The following is a 24,020-nucleotide window of genomic DNA, read 5'->3' as shown; positions in this document are numbered from 1 at the left end:
TGAGTCAGCAGTACGGCTTTATATAATAGAGATTCTGCTTCCCTAGAAGCGCTCTACCTTGTACCAACATGTACATTGGCAGCTTTAGTAACAGTCTTGGTGAGATAGCAGTGATCAGCTCTATTGTTGCGCAGTTGGCTCGTTGGTCTAGGGGTATGATTCCCGCTTTGGGTGCGAGAGGTCCCGGGTTCAAATCCCGGAACAGCCCGTCTGTTTTTAAATGTTTTCGAGGAATATCAATGTACGTTACTGATATTGCCTTGCGAAGTGTTCTTCTGCCTATTTGATGTAAATCTCCCTTACATGCGTTTCCTAAGTATTCCAGTAAAACATTATATACAGTAAAGTCCCTCTCAATTGAACACACACAATAGCAAATGGACTATCCCTGGATTGGAGTTACAATACTTGAGCGTTTTACCTACTGTCCAGTCGATTCGATCATCACTAAATGACTAAGATACGGTTCCCTCATGATCTGCGATGGTTGCTCTACGATTTCAAATTTAATTACATAATTAAGAAATGGTGGTGATTATTAATCGAGATCGGGGATTTCTCTCCTTGAAAATTGTAACTGTCCGCCTGTGTGGAGTAGTTGTTAGCGTGATAATTTGCCACACCCGCTGGCCCGAATTTGATTCCCGGCTCTGCCACGAAACTTCAAACGTGGCACGATGGCTGGAGCACGGTACACTGTGGGGCGCTGCCATCTGGAGCTGTTAAACGCGGTGTCCCAATTCTCCTCCAAGCAAATGTCGGTATGGTACATTATTGTAATCCAGGGCTTTCGCAGTTCAACGAATAACCAGGTCAATCCCAGTGAAACGTGAGTGGCTACTGTTCTCTACTTCAAACTATGGACTGTGAGATTAAAAAACTCTTGGGCTCGTCCGGGATTTGAACCCGGGACCTCTCGCACCCTAAGCGAGAATCATACCCCTAGACCAACGAGCCACTCGACAGCTCGCGCTGTAAAGATAGCATGTATTTATTCCCACGATAAAACGTCACCTGACTCGCGACATAAACGCGTGGATTTGATTAGTTTAACGGATTCGAATTGACTGTAGATTTGGCAACGGAGTGGGTGAGGGTGAAGCGACTGTGGGGCGCTCTTTCTGTCGGGGCTGCAAACTCGACTGAGAGTGGTTTAGAGCGCAACACCACATTCACTGGTATACATACCACTTGGTTACAAGTAAAATATTCACTTATATTAAGACACCTAAATTTGAAAGTGGTACCGGTACATACCCCTGTAAGATTGATTCCCTCCTCGGCCATGCTCGAAGTGGTTTCTCGCGGTTTCCCATTTCTCCTCCAATCAAACGCCGGGATGGTACAAAACTTAAGGCCCTCTTCCTTGTCTATCCCCTCCAATCTTCCCATTCCCCCGCAAGGTCCCTGTTCAGCATAGCAGGTGTGGCCGCCTGGGCGAGGTACTGTTCATCCTCGCCACTTGTATCCCCCGACCCAGAGTCTGCTCTTAAGGCAAGACGGTAAACAGATAAAGAAAAAGATAACGGAATGTAAGATATGTTAAATGGTCATTCACTAAATTCTCATTGAAGTCTGTCTGTTTTAACCCAAAGTTCTTCCTTCGATTATGTTGTGACATTGAAGATAAGACTCTCTTTCGCTCGTTGGGACTCCGCCCCTGAACACCCAACTCCTCTACATTACAAGTGGTCACCTGGAAAATTATTATGCGCGTCAAGACGGCCCATATTTTTGCGTACTTATTTGGTCCTATGATATTTTCTCGCACAGTATATTCACGGTTTGTAGCAGAGATAGATGTAAACGTTTCGACGCGATGAACATTACGTACGCTTCTTAAAAAATGCGAAATTATTATCCTAACGTAATGGGCAGCTTTAGTCCTAAAACTTGGTAGGTGCATCGTAGTTGAAACGATCTACATTTTCGTTTATTGATGTTTTGTCGTATCTGCATGGTGTAAGCCGTAGACTGGCTAAGAACCTTACATTACGATTACAGTGTCGACATATTCCTTTCATTTCTGCATTTGTCCACGGTGCTAGAATCATGCATTTTTCTCACATATGACCCACGGACGTTTCAGTGAGCCTGCCGAATTTCATGATTCTGTCGGTCTTATTTGTGTTAGCACAGTAAAATTAGATTTAGAAAATGTACAATATTGACGTAAATTATGAAAATGCAGCTCTGTCTGAGGCATAAGAGATATATCTAGGCCATGTGCACGCTAATGGGTGCAGACTTTCATTTGGAAATTAATTCTGGCCAAAGGGTACGTCGTATCGTATACGGATTGCGCCATTAGACGAAACTTTTTGTCACCTATATTTTGGATTTAGGGTATTTTGTCGTATCCTGCCTATTTATACAGTAGAAAGAGGTGAACTTATCGATATATATGTAAAATTTCGTACACTTTTAACAAGTTGAAAAATGATATACCAAATTAGCAGACAGGTACATTCTTGACGATGAAACGGCCTACAATTTTTGTTTGAGGTTTTGCCGTATCTCTATCGGCTTCATCACAGATTGCTTAAGAATCATAAATTCGGCTGAAATTTGAATAGTGTTCCGCATTTTCCATCCTTTTCCGCATACATTCAAGGCGGCTAGAATAATGAAAGTCGGTCTACATATGGCCAATGATTGTACCAAGGAGCCTACTGAATTTCGTGCATCTATCTGTCTTGAGTGTGTAAATCAGTAAAATAATTATTGGAAAATGATCAATATTGACCAGAACCGGGAAAATCAAGGTCAGTCTAAGGTAGAAGGGGTCGAGATTCGACAAAAGGTCATAGGACCAAAACTGTAGGTCTCTTCATTTTAGGAGACGAAAGTGCAATCGTTTTGCTGATAGCGATTACCGTTTAGCTACAAAAATCTCGAAACCAAAGTGCGCATCGTCATTAAATTCCGCTTAATATTTCGTATTCTTTACGGGGTAAAATATTGAATACTTGAACTTCTTGCAATTTCTCCGCAGTTTACAGGCTAAGAGCTATAACTTTGCCGAATTTTAATTATCTAGGGCACTGCAACATGGCGTCCCAAATTTTGTTTTGGGGTGGGGGGCAACACTAAAAATATTGAACACTCCGGAACTTTTCCCTAGCTTTCACACTAATAGATACAACTTTGCCTAATTTAACGTTTCTACCTCATCTGGAAGTGGTCAATCATTTATGTCAGTCAGTGAGTCAGCAGTACGGCTTTATATAATAGAGATTCTGCTTCCCTAGAAGCGCTCTACCTTGTACCAACATGTACATTGGCAGCTTTAGTAACAGTCTTGGTGAGATAGCAGTGATCAGCTCTACTGTTGCGCAGTTGGCTCGTTGGTCTAGGGGTATGATTCTCGCTTTGGGTGCGAGAGGTCCCGGGTTCAAATCCCGGACGAGCCCGTCTGTTTTTAAATGTTTTCGAGGAATATCAATGTACGTTACTGATATTGCCTTGCGAAGTGTTCTTCTGCCTATTTGATGTAAATCTCCCTTACATGCGTTTCCTAAGTATGCCAGTAAAACATTGTATACAGTAAAGTCCCTCTCAATTGAACACACACAGTAGCAAATGGACTATCCCTGGATTGGAGTTACAATACTTGAGCGTTTTACCTACTGTCCAGTCGATTCGATCATCACTAAATGACTAAGATACGGTTCCCTCATGATCTGCGATGGTTGCTCTACGATTTCAAATTTAATTACATAATTAAGAAATGGTGGTGATTATTAATCGAGATCGGGGATTTCTCTCCTTGAAAATTGTAACTGTCCGCCTGTGTGGAGTAGTTGTTAGCGTGATAATTTGCCACACCCGCTGGCCCGAATTTGATTCCCGGCTCTGCCACGAAACTTCAAACGTGGCACGATGGCTGGAGCACGGTACACTGTGGGGCGCTGCCATCTGGAGCTGTTTAACGCGGTGTCCCAATTCTCCTCCAAGCAAATGTCGGTATGGTACATTATTGTAATCCAGGGCTTTCGCAGTTCAACGAGTGGCTACTGTTCTCTACTTCAAACTATGGACTGTGAGATTAAAAAACTCTTGGGCTCGTCCGGGATTTGAACCCGGGACCTCTCGCACCCTAAGCGAGAATCATACCCCTAGACCAACGAGCCACTCGACGGCTCGCGCTTTAAAGATAGCATGTATTTATTCCCACGATAAAACGTCACCTGACTCGCGACATAAACGCGTGGATTTGATTAGTTTAACGGATTCGAATTGACTGTAGATTTGGCAACGGAGTGGGTGAGGGTGAAGCGACTGTGGGGCGCTCTTTCTGTCGGTGCTGCAAACTCGACTGAGAGTGGTTTAGAGCGCAACACCACATTCACTGGTATACATACCACTTGGTTACAAGTAAAATATTCACTTATATTAAGACACCTAAATTTGAAAGTGGTACCGGTACATACCCCTGTAAGATTGATTCCCTCCTCGGCCATGCTCGAAGTGGTTTCTCGCGGTTTCCCATTTCTCCTCCAATCAAACGCCGGGATGGTACAAAACTTAAGGCCCTCTTCCTTGTCTATCCCCTCCAATCTTCCCATTCCCCCGCAAGGTCCCTGTTCAGCATAGCAGGTGTGGCCGCCTGGGCGAGGTACTGTTCATCCTCGCCACTTGTATCCCCCGACCCAGAGTCTGCTCTTAAGGCAAGACGGTAAACAGATAAAGAAAAAGATAACGGAATGTAAGATATGTTAAATGGTCATTCACTAAATTCTCATTGAAGTCTGTCTGTTTTAACCCAAAGTTCTTCCTTCAATTATGTTGTGACATTGAAGATAAGACTCTCTTTCGCTCGTTGGGACTCCGCCCCTAAACCCCCAACTCCTCTACATTACAAGTGGTCACCTGGAAAATTATTATGCGCGTCAAGACGGCCCATATTTTTGCGTACTTATTTGGTCCTATGATATTTTCTCGCACAGTATATTCACGGTTTGTAGCAGAGATAGATGTAAACGTTTCGACGCGATGAACATTACGTACGCTTCTTAAAAAATGCGAAATTATTATCCTAACGTAATGGGCAGCTTTAGTCCTAAAACTTGGTAGGTGCATCGTAGTTGAAACGATCTACATTTTCGTTTATTGATGTTTTGTCGTATCTGCATGGTGTAAGCCGTAGACTGGCTAAGAACCTTACATTACGATTACAGTGTCGACATATTCCTTTCATTTCTGCATTTGTCCACGGTGCTAGAATCATGCATTTTTCTCACATATGACCCACGGACGTTTCAGTGAGCCTGCCGAATTTCATGATTCTGTCGGTCTTATTTGTGTTAGCACAGTAAAATTAGATTTAGAAAATGTACAATATTGACGTAAATTATGAAAATGCAGCTCTGTCTGAGGCATAAGAGATATATCTAGGCAATGTGCACGCTAATGGGTGCAGACTTTCATTTGGAAATTAATTCTGTCCAAACGGTACGTCGTATCGTATACGGATTGCGCCATTAGACGAAACTTTTTGTCACCTATATTTTGGATTTAGGGTATTTTGTCGCATCCTGGCTATTTATACAGTAGAAAGAGGTGAACTTATCAATATATGTAAAATTTCGTACACTTTTAACAAGTTGAAAAATGATATACCAAATTAGCAGACAGGTACATTCTTGACGATGAAACGGCCTACAATTTTTGTTTGAGGTTTTGCCGTATCTCTATCGGCTTCATCACAGATTGCTTAAGAATCATAAATTCGGCTGAAATTTGAATAGTGTTCCGCATTTTCCATCCTTTTCCGCATACATTCAAGGCGGCTAGAATAATGAAAGTCGGTCTACATATGGCCAATGATTGTACCAAGGAGCCTACTGAATTTCGTGCATCTATCTGTCTTGAGTGTGTAAATCAGTAAAATAATTATTGGAAAATGATCAATATTGACCAGAACCGGGAAAATCAAGGTCAATCTAAGGTAGAAGGGGTCGAGATTCGACAAAAGGTCATAGGACCAAAACTGTAGATCTCTTCATTTTAGGAGACGAAAGTGCAATCGTTTTGCTGATAGCAATTACCGTTTAGCTACAAAAATCTCGAAACCAAAGTGCGCATCGTCATTAAATTCCGCTTAATATTTCGTATTCTTTACGGGGTAAAATATTGAATACTTGAACTTCTTGCAATTTCTCCGCAGTTTACAGGCTAAGAGCTATAACTTTGCCGAATTTTAATTATCTAGGGCACTGCAACATGGCGTCCCAAATTTTGTTTTGGGGTGGGGGGCAACACTAAAAATATTGAACACTCCGGAACTTTTCCCTAGCTTTCACACTAATAGATACAACTTTGCCTAATTTAACGTTTCTACCTCATCTGGAAGTGGTCAATCATTTATGTCAGTCAGTGAGTCAGCAGTACGGCTTTATATAATAGAGATTCTGCTTCCCTAGAAGCGCTCTACCTTGTACCAACATGTACATTGGCAGCTTTAGTAACAGTCTTGGTGAGATAGCAGTGATCAGCTCTACTGTTGCGCAGTTGGCTCGTTGGTCTAGGGGTATGATTCTCGCTTTGGGTGCGAGAGGTCCCGGGTTCAAATCCCGGACGAGCCCGTCTGTTTTTAAATGTTTTCGAGGAATATCAATGTACGTTACTGATATTGCCTTGCGAAGTGTTCTTCTGCCTATTTGATGTAAATCTCCCTTACATGCGTTTCCTAAGTATGCCAGTAAAACATTATATACAGTAAAGTCCCTCTCAATTGAACACACACAGTAGCAAATGGACTATCCCTGGATTGGAGTTACAATACTTGAGCGTTTTACCTACTGTCCAGTCGATTCGATCATCACTAAATGACTAAGATACGGTTCCCTCATGATCTGCGATGGTTGCTCTACGATTTCAAATTTAATTACATAATTAAGAAATGGTGGTGATTATTAATCGAGATCGGGGATTTCTCTCCTTGAAAATTGTAACTGTCCGCCTGTGTGGAGTAGTTGTTAGCGTGATAATTTGCCACACCCGCTGGCCCGAATTTGATTCCCGGCTCTGCCACGAAACTTCAAACGTGGCACGATGGCTGGAGCACGGTACACTGTGGGGCGCTGCCATCTGGAGCTGTTTAACGCGGTGTCCCAATTCTCCTCCAAGCAAATGTCGGTATGGTACATTATTGTAATCCAGGGCTTTCGCAGTTCAACGAGTGGCTACTGTTCTCTACTTCAAACTATGGACTGTGAGATTAAAAAACTCTTGGGCTCGTCCGGGATTTGAACCCGGGACCTCTCGCACCCTAAGCGAGAATCATACCCCTAGACCAACGAGCCACTCGACGGCTCGCGCTTTAAAGATAGCATGTATTTATTCCCACGATAAAACGTCACCTGACTCGCGACATAAACGCGTGGATTTGATTAGTTTAACGGATTCGAATTGACTGTAGATTTGGCAACGGAGTGGGTGAGGGTGAAGCGACTGTGGGGCGCTCTTTCTGTCGGTGCTGCAAACTCGACTGAGAGTGGTTTAGAGCGCAACACCACATTCACTGGTATACATACCACTTGGTTACAAGTAAAATATTCACTTATATTAAGACACCTAAATTTGAAAGTGGTACCGGTACATACCCCTGTAAGATTGATTCCCTCCTCGGCCATGCTCGAAGTGGTTTCTCGCGGTTTCCCATTTCTCCTCCAATCAAACGCCGGGATGGTACAAAACTTAAGGCCCTCTTCCTTGTCTATCCCCTCCAATCTTCCCATTCCCCCGCAAGGTCCCTGTTCAGCATAGCAGGTGTGGCCGCCTGGGCGAGGTACTGTTCATCCTCGCCACTTGTATCCCCCGACCCAGAGTCTGCTCTTAAGGCAAGACGGTAAACAGATAAAGAAAAAGATAACGGAATGTAAGGTATGTTAAATGGTCATTCACTAAATTCTCATTGAAGTCTGTCTGTTTTAACCCAAAGTTCTTCCTTCAATTATGTTGTGACATTGAAGATAAGACTCTCTTTCGCTCGTTGGGACTCCGCCCCTAAACCCCCAACTCCTCTACATTACAAGTGGTCACCTGGAAAATTATTATGCGCGTCAAGACGGCCCATATTTTTGCGTACTTATTTGGTCCTATGATATTTTCTCGCACAGTATATTCACGGTTTGTAGCAGAGATAGATGTAAACGTTTCGACGCGATGAACATTACGTACGCTTCTTAAAAAATGCGAAATTATTATCCTAACGTAATGGGCAGCTTTAGTCCTAAAACTTGGTAGGTGCATCGTAGTTGAAACGATCTACATTTTCGTTTATTGATGTTTTGTCGTATCTGCATGGTGTAAGCCGTAGACTGGCTAAGAACCTTACATTACGATTACAGTGTCGACATATTCCTTTCATTTCTGCATTTGTCCACGGTGCTAGAATCATGCATTTTTCTCACATATGACCCACGGACGTTTCAGTGAGCCTGCCGAATTTCATGATTCTGTCGGTCTTATTTGTGTTAGCACAGTAAAATTAGATTTAGAAAATGTACAATATTGACGTAAATTATGAAAATGCAGCTCTGTCTGAGGCATAAGAGATATATCTAGGCAATGTGCACGCTAATGGGTGCAGACTTTCATTTGGAAATTAATTCTGTCCAAACGGTACGTCGTATCGTATACGGATTGCGCCATTAGACGAAACTTTTTGTCACCTATATTTTGGATTTAGGGTATTTTGTCGCATCCTGGCTATTTATACAGTAGAAAGAGGTGAACTTATCAATATATGTAAAATTTCGTACACTTTTAACAAGTTGAAAAATGATATACCAAATTAGCAGACAGGTACATTCTTGACGATGAAACGGCCTACAATTTTTGTTTGAGGTTTTGCCGTATCTCTATCGGCTTCATCACAGATTGCTTAAGAATCATAAATTCGGCTGAAATTTGAATAGTGTTCCGCATTTTCCATCCTTTTCCGCATACATTCAAGGCGGCTAGAATAATGAAAGTCGGTCTACATATGGCCAATGATTGTACCAAGGAGCCTACTGAATTTCGTGCATCTATCTGTCTTGAGTGTGTAAATCAGTAAAATAATTATTGGAAAATGATCAATATTGACCAGAACCGGGAAAATCAAGGTCAATCTAAGGTAGAAGGGGTCGAGATTCGACAAAAGGTCATAGGACCAAAACTGTAGATCTCTTCATTTTAGGAGACGAAAGTGCAATCGTTTTGCTGATAGCAATTACCGTTTAGCTACAAAAATCTCGAAACCAAAGTGCGCATCGTCATTAAATTCCGCTTAATATTTCGTATTCTTTACGGGGTAAAATATTGAATACTTGAACTTCTTGCAATTTCTCCGCAGTTTACAGGCTAAGAGCTATAACTTTGCCGAATTTTAATTATCTAGGGCACTGCAACATGGCGTCCCAAATTTTGTTTTGGGGTGGGGGGCAACACTAAAAATATTGAACACTCCGGAACTTTTCCCTAGCTTTCACACTAATAGATACAACTTTGCCTAATTTAACGTTTCTACCTCATCTGGAAGTGGTCAATCATTTATGTCAGTCAGTGAGTCAGCAGTACGGCTTTATATAATAGAGATTCTGCTTCCCTAGAAGCGCTCTACCTTGTACCAACATGTACATTGGCAGCTTTAGTAACAGTCTTGGTGAGATAGCAGTGATCAGCTCTACTGTTGCGCAGTTGGCTCGTTGGTCTAGGGGTATGATTCTCGCTTTGGGTGCGAGAGGTCCCGGGTTCAAATCCCGGACGAGCCCGTCTGTTTTTAAATGTTTTCGAGGAATATCAATGTACGTTACTGATATTGCCTTGCGAAGTGTTCTTCTGCCTATTTGATGTAAATCTCCCTTACATGCGTTTCCTAAGTATGCCAGTAAAACATTATATACAGTAAAGTCCCTCTCAATTGAACACACACAATAGCAAATGGACTATCCCTGGATTCGAGTTACAATACTTGAGCGTTTTACCTACTGTCCAGTCGATTCGATCATCACTAAATGACTAAGATACGGTTCCCTCATGATCTGCGATGGTTGCTCTACGATTTCAAATTTAATTACATAATTAAGAAATGGTGGTGATTATTAATCGAGATCGGGGATTTCTCTCCTTGAAAATTGTAACTGTCCGCCTGTGTGGAGTAGTTGTTAGCGTGATAATTTGCCACACCCGCTGGCCCGAATTTGATTCCCGGCTCTGCCACGAAACTTCAAACGTGGCACGATGGCTGGAGCACGGTACACTGTGGGGCGCTGCCATCTGGAGCTGTTTAACGCGGTGTCCCAATTCTCCTCCAAGCAAATGTCGGTATGGTATATTATTGTAATCCAGGGCTTTCGCAGTTCAACGAGTGGCTACTGTTCTCTACTTCAAACTATGGACTGTGAGATTAAAAAACTCTTGGGCTCGTCCGGGATTTGAACCCGGGACCTCTCGCACCCTAAGCGAGAATCATACCCCTAGACCAACGAGCCACTCGACAGCTCCCGCTGTAAAGATAGCATGTATTTATTCCCACGATAAAACGTCACCTGACTCGCGACATAAACGCGTGGATTTGATTAGTTTAACGGATTCGAATTGACTGTAGATTTGGCAACGGAGTGGGTGAGGGTGAAGCGACTGTGGGGCGCTCTTTCTGTCGGTGCTGCAAACTCGACTGAGAGTTGTTTAGAGCGCAACACCACATTCACTGGTATACATACCACTTGGTTACAAGTAAAATATTCACTTATATTAAGACACCTAAATTTGAAAGTGGTACCGGTACATACCCCTGTAAGATTGATTCCCTCCTCGGCCATGCTCGAAGTGGTTTCTCGCGGTTTCCCATTTCTCCTCCAATCAAACGCCGGGATGGTACAAAACTTAAGGCCCTCTTCCTTGTCTATCCCCTCCAATCTTCCCATTCCCCCGCAAGGTCCCTGTTCAGCATAGCAGGTGTGGCCGCCTGGGCGAGGTACTGTTCATCCTCGCCACTTGTATCCCCCGACCCAGAGTCTGCTCTTAAGGCAAGACGGTAAACAGATAAAGAAAAAGATAACGGAATGTAAGATATGTTAAATGGTCATTCACTAAATTCTCATTGAAGTCTGTCTGTTTTAACCCAAAGTTCTTCCTTCAATTATGTTGTGACATTGAAGATAAGACTCTCTTTCGCTCGTTGGGACTCCGCCCCTAAACCCCCAACTCCTCTACATTACAAGTGGTCACCTGGAAAATTATTATGCGCGTCAAGACGGCCCATATTTTTGCGTACTTATTTGGTCCTATGATATTTTCTCGCACAGTATATTCACGGTTTGTAGCAGAGATAGATGTAAACGTTTCGACGCGATGAACATTACGTACGCTTCTTAAAAAATGCGAAATTATTATCCTAACGTAATGGGCAGCTTTAGTCCTAAAACTTGGTAGGTGCATCGTAGTTGAAACGATCTACATTTTCGTTTATTGATGTTTTGTCGTATCTGCATGGTGTAAGCCGTAGACTGGCTAAGAACCTTACATTACGATTACAGTGTCGACATATTCCTTTCATTTCTGCATTTGTCCACGGTGCTAGAATCATGCATTTTTCTCACATATGACCCACGGACGTTTCAGTGAGCCTGCCGAATTTCATGATTCTGTCGGTCTTATTTGTGTTAGCACAGTAAAATTAGATTTAGAAAATGTACAATATTGACGTAAATTATGAAAATGCAGCTCTGTCTGAGGCATAAGAGATATATCTAGGCAATGTGCACGCTAATGGGTGCAGACTTTCATTTGGAAATTAATTCTGGCCAAAGGGTACGTCGTATCGTATACGGATTGCGCCATTAGACGAAACTTTTTGTCACCTATATTTTGGATTTAGGGTATTTTGTCGTATCCTGCCTATTTATACAGTAGAAAGAGGTGAACTTATCGATATATATGTAAAATTTCGTACACTTTTAACAAGTTGAAAAATGATATACCAAATTAGCAGACAGGTACATTCTTGACGATGAAACGGCCTACAAATTTTGTTTGAGGTTTTGCCGTATCTCTATCGGCTTCATCACAGATTGCTTAAGAATCATAAATTCGGCTGAAATTTGAATAGTGTTCCGCATTTTCCATCCTTTTCCGCATACATTCAAGGCGGCTAGAATAATGAAAGTCGGTCTACATATGGCCAATGATTGTACCAAGGAGCCTACTGAATTTCGTGCATCTATCTGTCTTGAGTGTGTAAATCAGTAAAATAATTATTGGAAAATGATCAATATTGACCAGAACCGGGAAAATCAAGGTCAATCTAAGGTAGAAGGGGTCGAGATTCGACAAAAGGTCATAGGACCAAAACTGTAGATCTCTTCATTTTAGGAGACGAAAGTGCAATCGTTTTGCTGATAGCAATTACCGTTTAGCTACAAAAATCTCGAAACCAAAGTGCGCATCGTCATTAAATTCCGCTTAATATTTCGTATTCTTTACGGGGTAAAATATTGAATACTTGAACTTCTTGCAATTTCTCCGCAGTTTACAGGCTAAGAGCTATAACTTTGCCGAATTTTAATTATCTAGGGCACTGCAACATGGCGTCCCAAATTTTGTTTTGGGGTGGGGGGCAACACTAAAAATATTGAACACTCCGGAACTTTTCCCTAGCTTTCACACTAATAGATACAACTTTGCCTAATTTAACGTTTCTACCTCATCTGGAAGTGGTCAATCATTTATGTCAGTCAGTGAGTCAGCAGTACGGCTTTATATAATAGAGATTCTGCTTCCCTAGAAGCGCTCTACCTTGTACCAACATGTACATTGGCAGCTTTAGTAACAGTCTTGGTGAGATAGCAGTGATCAGCTCTACTGTTGCGCAGTTGGCTCGTTGGTCTAGGGGTATGATTCTCGCTTTGGGTGCGAGAGGTCCCGGGTTCAAATCCCGGACGAGCCCGTCTGTTTTTAAATGTTTTCGAGGAATATCAATGTACGTTACTGATATTGCCTTGCGAAGTGTTCTTCTGCCTATTTGATGTAAATCTCCCTTACATGCGTTTCCTAAGTATGCCAGTAAAACATTATATTCAGTAAAGTCCCTCTCAATTGAACACACACAATAGCAAATGGACTATCCCTGGATTCGAGTTACAATACTTGAGCGTTTTACCTACTGTCCAGTCGATTCGATCATCACTAAATGACTAAGATACGGTTCCCTCATGATCTGCGATGGTTGCTCTACGATTTCAAATTTAATTACATAATTAAGAAATGGTGGTGATTATTAATCGAGATCGGGGATTTCTCTCCTTGAAAATTGTAACTGTCCGCCTGTGTGGAGTAGTTGTTAGCGTGATAATTTGCCACACCCGCTGGCCCGAATTTGATTCCCGGCTCTGCCACGAAACTTCAAATGTGGCACGATGGCTGGAGCACGGTACACTGTGGGGCGCTGCCATCTGGAGCTGTTTAACGCGGTGTCCCAATTCTCCTCCAAGCAAATGTCGGTATGGTACATTATTGTAATCCAGGGCTTTCGCAGTTCAACGAGTGGCTACTGTTCTCTACTTCAAACTATGGACTGTGAGATTAAAAAACTCTTGGGCTCGTCCGGGATTTGAACCCGGGACCTCTCGCACCCTAAGCGAGAATCATACCCCTAGACCAACGAGCCACTCGACGGCTCGCGCTTTAAAGATAGCATGTATTTATTCCCACGATAAAACGTCACCTGACTCGCGACATAAACGCGTGGATTTGATTAGTTTAACGGATTCGAATTGACTGTAGATTTGGCAACGGAGTGGGTGAGGGTGAAGCGACTGTGGGGCGCTCTTTCTGTCGGTGCTGCAAACTCGACTGAGAGTGGTTTAGAGCGCAACACCACATTCACTGGTATACATACCACTTGGTTACATGTAAAATATTCACTTATATTAAGACACCTAAATTTGAAAGTGGTACCGGTACATACCCCTGTAAGATTGATTCCCTCCTCGGCCATGCTCGAAGTGGTTTCTCGCGGTTTCCCATTTCTCCTCCAATCAAACGCCGGGATGGTACAAAACTTAAGGCCCTCTTCCTTGTCTATCCCCTCCAATCTTCCCATTCCCCCGCAAGGTCCCTGTTCAGCATAGCAGGTGTGGCCGCCTGGGCGAGGTACTGTTCATCCTCGCCACTTGTATCCCCCGACCCAGAGTCTGCTCTTAAGGCAAGACGGTAAACAGATAAAGAAAAAGATAACGGAATGTAAGATATGTTAAATGGTCATTCACTAAATTCTCATTGAAGTCTGTCTGTTTTAACCCAAAGTTCTTCCTTCAATTATGTTGTGACATTGAAGATAAGACTCTCTTTCGCTCGTTGGGACTCCGCCCCTAAACCCCCAACTCCTCTACATTACAAATGGTCACCTGGAAAATTATTATGCGCGTCAAGACGGCCCATATTTTTGCGTACTTATTTGGTCCTATGATATTTTCTCGCACAGTATATTCACGGTTTGTAGCAGAGATAGATGTAAACGTTTCGACGCGATGAACATTACGTACGCTTCTTAAAAAATGCGAAATTATTATCCTAACGTAATGGGCAGCTTTAGTCCTAAAACTTGGTAGGTGCATCGTAGTTGAAACGATCTACATTTTCGTTTATTGATGTTTTGTCGTATCTGCATGGTGTAAGCCGTAGACTGGCTAAAAACCTTACATTACGATTACAGTGTCGACATATTCCTTTCATTTCTGCATTTGTCCACGGTTCTAGAATCATGCATTTTTCTCACATATGACCCACGGACGTTTCAGTGAGCCTGCCGAATTTCATGATTCTGTCGGTCTTATTTGTGTTAGCACAGTAAAATTAGATTTAGAAAATGTACAATATTGACGTAAATTATGAAAATGCAGCTCTGTCTGAGGCATAAGAGATATATCTAGGCAATGTGCACGCTAATGGGTGCAGACTTTCATTTGGAAATTAATTCTGGCCAAAGGGTACGTCGTATCGTATACGGATTGCGCCATTAGACGAAACTTTTTGTCACCTATATTTTGGATTTAGGGTATTTTGTCGTATCCTGCCTATTTATACAGTAGAAAGAGGTGAACTTATCGATATATATGTAAAATTTCGTACACTTTTAACAAGTTGAAAAATGATATACCAAATTAGCAGACAGGTACATTCTTGACGATGAAACGGCCTACAATTTTTGTTTGAGGTTTTGCCGTATCTCTATCGGCTTCATCACAGATTGCTTAAGAATCATAAATTCGGCTGAAATTTGAATAGTGTTCCGCATTTTCCATCCTTTTCCGCATACATTCAAGGCGGCTAGAATAATGAAAGTCGGTCTACATATGGCCAATGATTGTACCAAGGAGCCTACTGAATTTCGTGCATCTATCTGTCTTGAGTGTGTAAATCAGTAAAATAATTATTGGAAAATGATCAATATTGACCAGAACCGGGAAAATCAAGGTCAATCTAAGGTAGAAGGGGTCGAGATTCGACAAAAGGTCATAGGACCAAAACTGTAGATCTCTTCATTTTAGGAGACGAAAGTGCAATCGTTTTGCTGATAGCAATTACCGTTTAGCTACAAAAATCTCGAAACCAAAGTGCGCATCGTCATTAAATTCCGCTTAATATTTCGTATTCTTTACGGGGTAAAATATTGAATACTTGAACTTCTTGCAATTTCTCCGCAGTTTACAGGCTAAGAGCTATAACTTTGCCGAATTTTAATTATCTAGGGCACTGCAACATGGCGTCCCAAATTTTGTTTTGGGGTGGGGGGCAACACTAAAAATATTGAACACTCCGGAACTTTTCCCTAGCTTTCACACTAATAGATACAACTTTGCCTAATTTAACGTTTCTACCTCATCTGGAAGTGGTCAATCATTTATGTCAGTCAGTGAGTCAGCAGTACGGCTTTATATAATAGAGATTCTGCTTCCCTAGAAGCGCTCTACCTTGTACCAACATGTACATTGGCAGCTTTAGTAACAGTCTTGGTGAGATAGCAGTGATCAGCTCTACTGTTGCGCAGTTGGCTCGTTGGTCTAGGGGTATGATTCTCGCTTTGGGTGCGAGAGGTCCCGGGTTCAAATCCCGGACGAGCCCGTCTGTTTTTAAATGTTTTCGAGGAATATCAATGTACGTTACTGATATTGCCTTGCGAAGTGTTCTTCTGCCTATTTGATGTAAATCTCCCTTACATGCGTTTCCTAAGTATGCCAGTAAAACATTATATACAGTAAAGTCCCTCTCAATTGAACACACACAATAGCAAATGGACTATCCCTGGATTCGAGTTACAATACTTGAGCGTTTTACCTACTGTCCAGTCGATTCGATCATCACTAAATGACTAAGATACGGTTCCCTCATGATCTGCGATGGTTGCTCTACGATTTCAAATTTAATTACATAATTAAGAAATGGTGGTGATTATTAATCGAGATCGGGGATTTCTCTCCTTGAAAATTGTAACTGTCCGCCTGTGTGGAGTAGTTGTTAGCGTGATAATTTGCCACACCCGCTGGCCCGAATTTGATTCCCGGCTCTGCCACGAAACTTCAAACGTGGCACGATGGCTGGAGCACGGTACACTGTGGGGCGCTGCCATCTGGAGCTGTTTAACGCGGTGTCCCAATTCTCCTCCAAGCAAATGTCGGTATGGTACATTATTGTAATCCAGGGCTTTCGCAGTTCAACGAGTGGCTACTGTTCTCTACTTCAAACTATGGACTGTGAGATTAAAAAACTCTTGGGCTCGTCCGGGATTTGAACCCGGGACCTCTCGCACCCTAAGCGAGAATCGTACCCCTAGACCAACGAGCCACTCGACAGCTCGCGCTGTAAAGATAGCATGTATTTATTCCCACGATAAAACGTCACCTGACTCGCGACATAAACGCGTGGATTTGATTAGTTTAACGGATTCGAATTGACTGTAGATTTGGCAACGGAGTGGGTGAGGGTGAAGCGACTGTGGGGCGCTCTTTCTGTCGGTGCTGCAAACTCGACTGAGAGTTGTTTAGAGCGCAACACCACATTCACTGGTATACATACCACTTGGTTACAAGTAAAATATTCACTTATATTAAGACACCTAAATTTGAAAGTGGTACCGGTACATACCCCTGTAAGATTGATTCCCTCCTCGGCCATGCTCGAAGTGGTTTCTCGCGGTTTCCCATTTCTCCTCCAATCAAACGCCGGGATGGTACAAAACTTAAGGCCCTCTTCCTTGTCTATCCCCTCCAATCTTCCCATTCCCCCGCAAGGTCCCTGTTCAGCATAGCAGGTGTGGCCGCCTGGGCGAGGTACTGTTCATCCTCGCCACTTGTATCCCCCGACCCAGAGTCTGCTCTTAAGGCAAGACGGTAAACAGATAAAGAAAAAGATAACGGAATGTAAGATATGTTAAATGGTCATTCACTAAATTCTCATTGAAGTCTGTCTGTTTTAACCCAAAGTTCTTCCTTCAATTATGTTGTGACATTGAAGATAAGACTCTCTTTCGCTCGTTGGGACTCCGCCCCTAAACCCCCAACTCCTCTACATTACAAGTGGTCACCTGGAAAATTATTATGCGCGTCAAGACGGCCCATATTTTTGCGTACTTATTTGGTCCTATGATATTTTCTCGCACAGTATATTCACGGTTTGTAGCAGAGATAGATGTAAACGTTTCGACGCGATGAACATTACGTACGCTTCTTAAAAAATGCGAAATTATTATCCTAACGTAATGGGCAGCTTTAGTCCTAAAACTTGGTAGGTGCATCGTAGTTGAAACGATCTACATTTTCGTTTATTGATGTTTTGTCGTATCTGCATGGTGTAAGCCGTAGACTGGCTAAGAACCTTACATTACGATTACAGTGTCGACATATTCCTTTCATTTCTGCATTTGTCCACGGTGCTAGAATCATGCATTTTTCTCACATATGACCCACGGACGTTTCAGTGAGCCTGCCGAATTTCATGATTCTGTCGGTCTTATTTGTGTTAGCACAGTAAAATTAGATTTAGAAAATGTACAATATTGACGTAAATTATAAAAATGCAGCTCTGTCTGAGGCATAAGAGATATATCTAGGCAATGTGCACGCTAATGGGTGCAGACTTTCATTTGGAAATTAATTCTGGCCAAAGGGTACGTCGTATCGTATACGGATTGCGCCATTAGACGAAACTTTTTGTCACCTATATTTTGGATTTAGGGTATTTTGTCGTATCCTGCCTATTTATACAGTAGAAAGAGGTGAACTTATCGATATATATGTAAAATTTCGTACACTTTTAACAAGTTGAAAAATGATATACCAAATTAGCAGACAGGTACATTCTTGACGATGAAACGGCCTACAATTTTTGTTTGAGGTTTTGCCGTATCTCTATCGGCTTCATCACAGATTGCTTAAGAATCATAAATTCGGCTGAAATTTGAATAGTGTTCCGCATTTTCCATCCTTTTCCGCATACATTCAAGGCGGCTAGAATAATGAAAGTCGGTCTACATATGGCCAATGATTGTACCAAGGAGCCTACTGAATTTCGTGCATCTATCTGTCTTGAGTGTGTAAATCAGTAAAATAATTATTGGAAAATGATCAATATTGACCAGAACCGGGAAAATCAAGGTCAATCTAAGGTAGAAGGGGTCGAGATTCGACAAAAGGTCATAGGACCAAAACTGTAGATCTCTTCATTTTAGGAGACGAAAGTGCAATCGTTTTGCTGATAGCAATTACCGTTTAGCTACAAAAATCTCGAAACCAAAGTGCGCATCGTCATTAAATTCCGCTTAATATTTCGTATTCTTTACGGGGTAAAATATTGAATACTTGAACTTCTTGCAATTTCTCCGCAGTTTACAGGCTAAGAGCTATAACTTTGCCGAATTTTAATTATCTAGGGCACTGCAACATGGCGTCCCAAATTTTGTTTTGGGGTGGGGGGCAACACTAAAAATATTGAACACTCCGGAACTTTTCCCTAGCTTTCACACTAATAGATACAACTTTGCCTAATTTAACGTTTCTACCTCATCTGGAAGTGGTCAATCATTTATGTCAGTCAGTGAGTCAGCAGTACGGCTTTATATAATAGAGATTCTGCTTCCCTAGAAGCGCTCTACCTTGTACCAACATGTACATTGGCAGCTTTAGTAACAGTCTTGGTGAGATAGCAGTGATCAGCTCTACTGTTGCGCAGTTGGCTCGTTGGTCTAGGGGTATGATTCTCGCTTTGGGTGCGAGAGGTCCCGGGTTCAAATCCCGGACGAGCCCGTCTGTTTTTAAATGTTTTCGAGGAATATCAATGTACGTTACTGATATTGCCTTGCGAAGTGTTCTTCTGCCTATTTGATGTAAATCTCCCTTACATGCGTTTCCTAAGTATGCCAGTAAAACATTATATACAGTAAAGTCCCTCTCAATTGAACACACACAATAGCAAATGGACTATCCCTGGATTCGAGTTACAATACTTGAGCGTTTTACCTACTGTCCAGTCGATTCGATCATCACTAAATGACTAAGATACGGTTCCCTCATGATCTGCGATGGTTGCTCTACGATTTCAAATTTAATTACATAATTAAGAAATGGTGGTGATTATTAATCGAGATCGGGGATTTCTCTCCTTGAAAATTGTAACTGTCCGCCTGTGTGGAGTAGTTGTTAGCGTGATAATTTGCCACACCCGCTGGCCCGAATTTGATTCCCGGCTCTGCCACGAAACTTCAAACGTGGCACGATGGCTGGAGCACGGTACACTGTGGGGCGCTGCCATCTGGAGCTGTTTAACGCGGTGTCCCAATTCTCCTCCAAGCAAATGTCGGTATGGTACATTATTGTAATCCAGGGCTTTCGCAGTTCAACGAGTGGCTACTGTTCTCTACTTCAAACTATGGACTGTGAGATTAAAAAACTCTTGGGCTCGTCCGGGATTTGAACCCGGGACCTCTCGCACCCTAAGCGAGAATCATACCCCTAGACCAACGAGCCACTCGACAGCTCGCGCTGTAAAGATAGCATGTATTTATTCCCACGATAAAACGTCACCTGACTCGCGACATAAACGCGTGGATTTGATTAGTTTAACGGGTTCGAATTGACTGTAGATTTGGCAACGGAGTGGGTGAGGGTGAAGCGACTGTGGGGCGCTCTTTCTGTCGGTGCTGCAAACTCGACTGAGAGTTGTTTAGAGCGCAACACCACATTCACTGGTATACATACCACTTGGTTACAAGTAAAATATTCACTTATATTAAGACACCTAAATTTGAAAGTGGTACCGGTACATACCCCTGTAAGATTGATTCCCTCCTCGGCCATGCTCGAAGTGGTTTCTCGCGGTTTCCCATTTCTCCTCCAATCAAACGCCGGGATGGTACAAAACTTAAGGCCCTCTTCCTTGTCTATCCCCTCCAATCTTCCCATTCCCCCGCAAGGTCCCTGTTCAGCATAGCAGGTGTGGCCGCCTGGGCGAGGTACTGTTCATCCTCGCCACTTGTATCCCCCGACCCAGAGTCTGCTCTTAAGGCAAGACGGTAAACAGATAAAGAAAAAGATAACGGAATGTAAGATATGTTAAATGGTCATTCACTAAATTCTCATTGAAGTCTGTCTGTTTTAACCCAAAGTTCTTCCTTCAATTATGTTGTGACATTGAAGATAAGACTCTCTTTCGCTCGTTGGGACTCCGCCTCTAAACCCCCAACTCCTCTACATTACAAGTGGTCAAACCAAAAACAAACCCCATGGCACTACAGCCCTTGAAGGGCCTTGGCCTACCAAGCGACCGCTGCTCAGCCCGAAGGCCTGCAGATTATGAGGGGTCGTGTGGTCAGCACGATGAATCCTCTCGGCCGTTATTCTTAGCTTTCTAGACCGGGGCCGCCATCTCACCGTCAGATAGCTCCTCAATTCTAATCACGTAGGCTGAGTGGACCTCGAACCAGCCCTCAGGTACAGGTAAAAATCCCTGACCTGGCCGGGAATCGAACCCGGGGCCTCCGGGTAAGAGGCAGGCACGCTACCCCTACACCACGGGGCCGGCTACAAGTGGTCACCTGCAAAATTATTATGCGCGTCAAGACGGCCCATATTTTTGCGTACTTATTTGGTCCTATGATATTTTCTCGCACAGTATATTCACGGTTTGTAGCAGAGATAGATGTAAACGTTTCGACGCGATGAACATTACGTACGCTTCTTAAAAAATGCGAAATTATTATCCTAACGTAATGGGCAGCTTTAGTCCTAAAACTTGGTAGGTGCATCGTAGTTGAAACGATCTACATTTTCGTTTATTGATGTTTTGTCGTATCTGCATGGTGTAAGCCGTAGACTGGCTAAGAACCTTACATTACGATTACAGTGTCGACATATTCCTTTCATTTCTGCATTTGTCCACGGTGCTAGAATCATGCATTTTTCTCACATATGACCCACGGACGTTTCAGTGAGCCTGCCGAATTTCATGATTCTGTCGGTCTTATTTGTGTTAGCACAGTAAAATTAGATTTAGAAAATGTACAATATTGACGTAAATTATGAAAATGCAGCTCTGTCTGAGGCATAAGAGATATATCTAGGCAATGTGCACGCTAATGGGTGCAGACTTTCATTTGGAAATTAATTCTGGCCAAAGGGTACGTCGTATCGTATACGGATTGCGCCATTAGACGAAACTTTTTGTCACCTATATTTTGGATTTAGGGTATTTTGTCGTATCCTGCCTATTTATACAGTAGAAAGAGGTGAACTTATCGATATATATGTAAAATTTCGTACACTTTTAACAAGTTGAAAAATGATATACCAAATTAGCAGACAGGTACATTCTTGACGATGAAACGGCCTACAAATTTTGTTTGAGGTTTTGCCGTATCTCTATCGGCTTCATCACAGATTGCTTAAGAATCATAAATTCGGCTGAAATTTGAATAGTGTTCCGCATTTTCCATCCTTTTCCGCATACATTCAAGGCGGCTAGAATAATGAAAGTCGGTCTACATATGGCCAATGATTGTACCAAGGAGCCTACTGAATTTCGTGCATCTATCTGTCTTGAGTGTGTAAATCAGTAAAATAATTATTGGAAAATGATCAATATTGACCAGAACCGGGAAAATCAAGGTCAATCTAAGGTAGAAGGGGTCGAGATTCGACAAAAGGTCATAGGACCAAAACTGTAGATCTCTTCATTTTAGGAGACGAAAGTGCAATCGTTTTGCTGATAGCAATTACCGTTTAGCTACAAAAATCTCGAAACCAAAGTGCGCATCGTCATTAAATTCCGCTTAATATTTCGTATTCTTTACGGGGTAAAATATTGAATACTTGAACTTCTTGCAATTTCTCCGCAGTTTACAGGCTAAGAGCTATAACTTTGCCGAATTTTAATTATCTAGGGCACTGCAACATGGCGTCCCAAATTTTGTTTTGGGGTGGGGGGCAACACTAAAAATATTGAACACTCCGGAACTTTTCCCTAGCTTTCACACTAATAGATACAACTTTGCCTAATTTAACGTTTCTACCTCATCTGGAAGTGGTCAATCATTTATGTCAGTCAGTGAGTCAGCAGTACGGCTTTATATAATAGAGATTCTGCTTCCCTAGAAGCGCTCTACCTTGTACCAACATGTACATTGGCAGCTTTAGTAACAGTCTTGGTGAGATAGCAGTGATCAGCTCTACTGTTGCGCAGTTGGCTCGTTGGTCTAGGGGTATGATTCTCGCTTTGGGTGCGAGAGGTCCCGGGTTCAAATCCCGGACGAGCCCGTCTGTTTTTAAATGTTTTCGAGGAATATCAATGTACGTTACTGATATTGCCTTGCGAAGTGTTCTTCTGCCTATTTGATGTAAATCTCCCTTACATGCGTTTCCTAAGTATGCCAGTAAAACATTATATTCAGTAAAGTCCCTCTCAATTGAACACACACAATAGCAAATGGACTATCCCTGGATTCGAGTTACAATACTTGAGCGTTTTACCTACTGTCCAGTCGATTCGATCATCACTAAATGACTAAGATACGGTTCCCTCATGATCTGCGATGGTTGCTCTACGATTTCAAATTTAATTACATAATTAAGAAATGGTGGTGATTATTAATCGAGATCGGGGATTTCTCTCCTTGAAAATTGTAACTGTCCGCCTGTGTGGAGTAGTTGTTAGCGTGATAATTTGCCACACCCGCTGGCCCGAATTTGATTCCCGGCTCTGCCACGAAACTTCAAATGTGGCACGATGGCTGGAGCACGGTACACTGTGGGGCGCTGCCATCTGGAGCTGTTTAACGCGGTGTCCCAATTCTCCTCCAAGCAAATGTCGGTATGGTACATTATTGTAATCCAGGGCTTTCGCAGTTCAACGAGTGGCTACTGTTCTCTACTTCAAACTATGGACTGTGAGATTAAAAAACTCTTGGGCTCGTCCGGGATTTGAACCCGGGACCTCTCGCACCCTAAGCGAGAATCATACCCCTAGACCAACGAGCCACTCGACGGCTCGCGCTTTAAAGATAGCATGTATTTATTCCCACGATAAAACGTCACCTGACTCGCGACATAAACGCGTGGATTTGATTAGTTTAACGGATTCGAATTGACTGTAGATTTGGCAACGGAGTGGGTGAGGGTGAAGCGACTGTGGGGCGCTCTTTCTGTCGGTGCTGCAAACTCGACTGAGAGTGGTTTAGAGCGCAACACCACATTCACTGGTATACATACCACTTGGTTACATGTAAAATATTCACTTATATTAAGACACCTAAATTTGAAAGTGGTACCGGTACATACCCCTGTAAGATTGATTCCCTCCTCGGCCATGCTCGAAGTGGTTTCTCGCGGTTTCCCATTTCTCCTCCAATCAAACGCCGGGATGGTACAAAACTTAAGGCCCTCTTCCTTGTCTATCCCCTCCAATCTTCCCATTCCCCCGCAAGGTCCCTGTTCAGCATAGCAGGTGTGGCCGCCTGGGCGAGGTACTGTTCATCCTCGCCACTT

General features: G+C 42.6%; 15 non-coding genes across 15 annotated transcripts; 7 read left to right on the top strand and 8 right to left on the bottom strand.

The window, feature by feature from the left end:
- Nucleotides 1-885: 885 nt before the first annotated feature.
- TRNAP-AGG (transfer RNA proline (anticodon AGG)) lies at nucleotides 886-957 on the bottom strand. The gene has a single exon. It is a non-coding gene; the product is annotated as a tRNA-Pro (tRNA).
- A 2,384-nt stretch (nucleotides 958-3,341) lies between these two features.
- TRNAP-UGG (transfer RNA proline (anticodon UGG)) lies at nucleotides 3,342-3,413 on the top strand. The gene has a single exon. It is a non-coding gene; the product is annotated as a tRNA-Pro (tRNA).
- Nucleotides 3,414-4,061: 648 nt separating this feature from the next.
- On the bottom strand, nucleotides 4,062-4,133 carry TRNAP-AGG (transfer RNA proline (anticodon AGG)). Its single transcript has one exon. It is a non-coding gene; the product is annotated as a tRNA-Pro (tRNA).
- Nucleotides 4,134-6,515: 2,382 nt separating this feature from the next.
- TRNAP-UGG (transfer RNA proline (anticodon UGG)) lies at nucleotides 6,516-6,587 on the top strand. The gene has a single exon. It is a non-coding gene; the product is annotated as a tRNA-Pro (tRNA).
- A 648-nt stretch (nucleotides 6,588-7,235) lies between these two features.
- TRNAP-AGG (transfer RNA proline (anticodon AGG)) lies at nucleotides 7,236-7,307 on the bottom strand. The gene has a single exon. It is a non-coding gene; the product is annotated as a tRNA-Pro (tRNA).
- Nucleotides 7,308-9,689: 2,382 nt separating this feature from the next.
- Nucleotides 9,690-9,761, top strand: TRNAP-UGG (transfer RNA proline (anticodon UGG)). Its single transcript has one exon. It is a non-coding gene; the product is annotated as a tRNA-Pro (tRNA).
- A 648-nt stretch (nucleotides 9,762-10,409) lies between these two features.
- On the bottom strand, nucleotides 10,410-10,481 carry TRNAP-AGG (transfer RNA proline (anticodon AGG)). The gene has a single exon. It is a non-coding gene; the product is annotated as a tRNA-Pro (tRNA).
- A 2,384-nt stretch (nucleotides 10,482-12,865) lies between these two features.
- TRNAP-UGG (transfer RNA proline (anticodon UGG)) lies at nucleotides 12,866-12,937 on the top strand. Its single transcript has one exon. It is a non-coding gene; the product is annotated as a tRNA-Pro (tRNA).
- A 648-nt stretch (nucleotides 12,938-13,585) lies between these two features.
- TRNAP-AGG (transfer RNA proline (anticodon AGG)) lies at nucleotides 13,586-13,657 on the bottom strand. Its single transcript has one exon. It is a non-coding gene; the product is annotated as a tRNA-Pro (tRNA).
- Nucleotides 13,658-16,041: 2,384 nt separating this feature from the next.
- TRNAP-UGG (transfer RNA proline (anticodon UGG)) lies at nucleotides 16,042-16,113 on the top strand. Its single transcript has one exon. It is a non-coding gene; the product is annotated as a tRNA-Pro (tRNA).
- Nucleotides 16,114-16,761: 648 nt separating this feature from the next.
- Nucleotides 16,762-16,833, bottom strand: TRNAP-AGG (transfer RNA proline (anticodon AGG)). The gene has a single exon. It is a non-coding gene; the product is annotated as a tRNA-Pro (tRNA).
- A 2,384-nt stretch (nucleotides 16,834-19,217) lies between these two features.
- TRNAP-UGG (transfer RNA proline (anticodon UGG)) lies at nucleotides 19,218-19,289 on the top strand. The gene has a single exon. It is a non-coding gene; the product is annotated as a tRNA-Pro (tRNA).
- Nucleotides 19,290-19,937: 648 nt separating this feature from the next.
- Nucleotides 19,938-20,009, bottom strand: TRNAP-AGG (transfer RNA proline (anticodon AGG)). The gene has a single exon. It is a non-coding gene; the product is annotated as a tRNA-Pro (tRNA).
- A 2,712-nt stretch (nucleotides 20,010-22,721) lies between these two features.
- On the top strand, nucleotides 22,722-22,793 carry TRNAP-UGG (transfer RNA proline (anticodon UGG)). Its single transcript has one exon. It is a non-coding gene; the product is annotated as a tRNA-Pro (tRNA).
- A 648-nt stretch (nucleotides 22,794-23,441) lies between these two features.
- On the bottom strand, nucleotides 23,442-23,513 carry TRNAP-AGG (transfer RNA proline (anticodon AGG)). Its single transcript has one exon. It is a non-coding gene; the product is annotated as a tRNA-Pro (tRNA).
- Between the last annotated feature and the right edge of the window lie 507 nt (nucleotides 23,514-24,020).

This window comes from Anabrus simplex, chromosome 4 (assembly GCF_040414725.1).
Source record: "Anabrus simplex isolate iqAnaSimp1 chromosome 4, ASM4041472v1, whole genome shotgun sequence".
In the NCBI taxonomy this organism is placed as follows: Eukaryota; Metazoa; Arthropoda; class Insecta; order Orthoptera; family Tettigoniidae; genus Anabrus; species Anabrus simplex.
The sequence above is the reverse complement of the archived record's forward strand: the minus strand, read 5'-3'. Positions and strand labels throughout refer to the sequence as shown.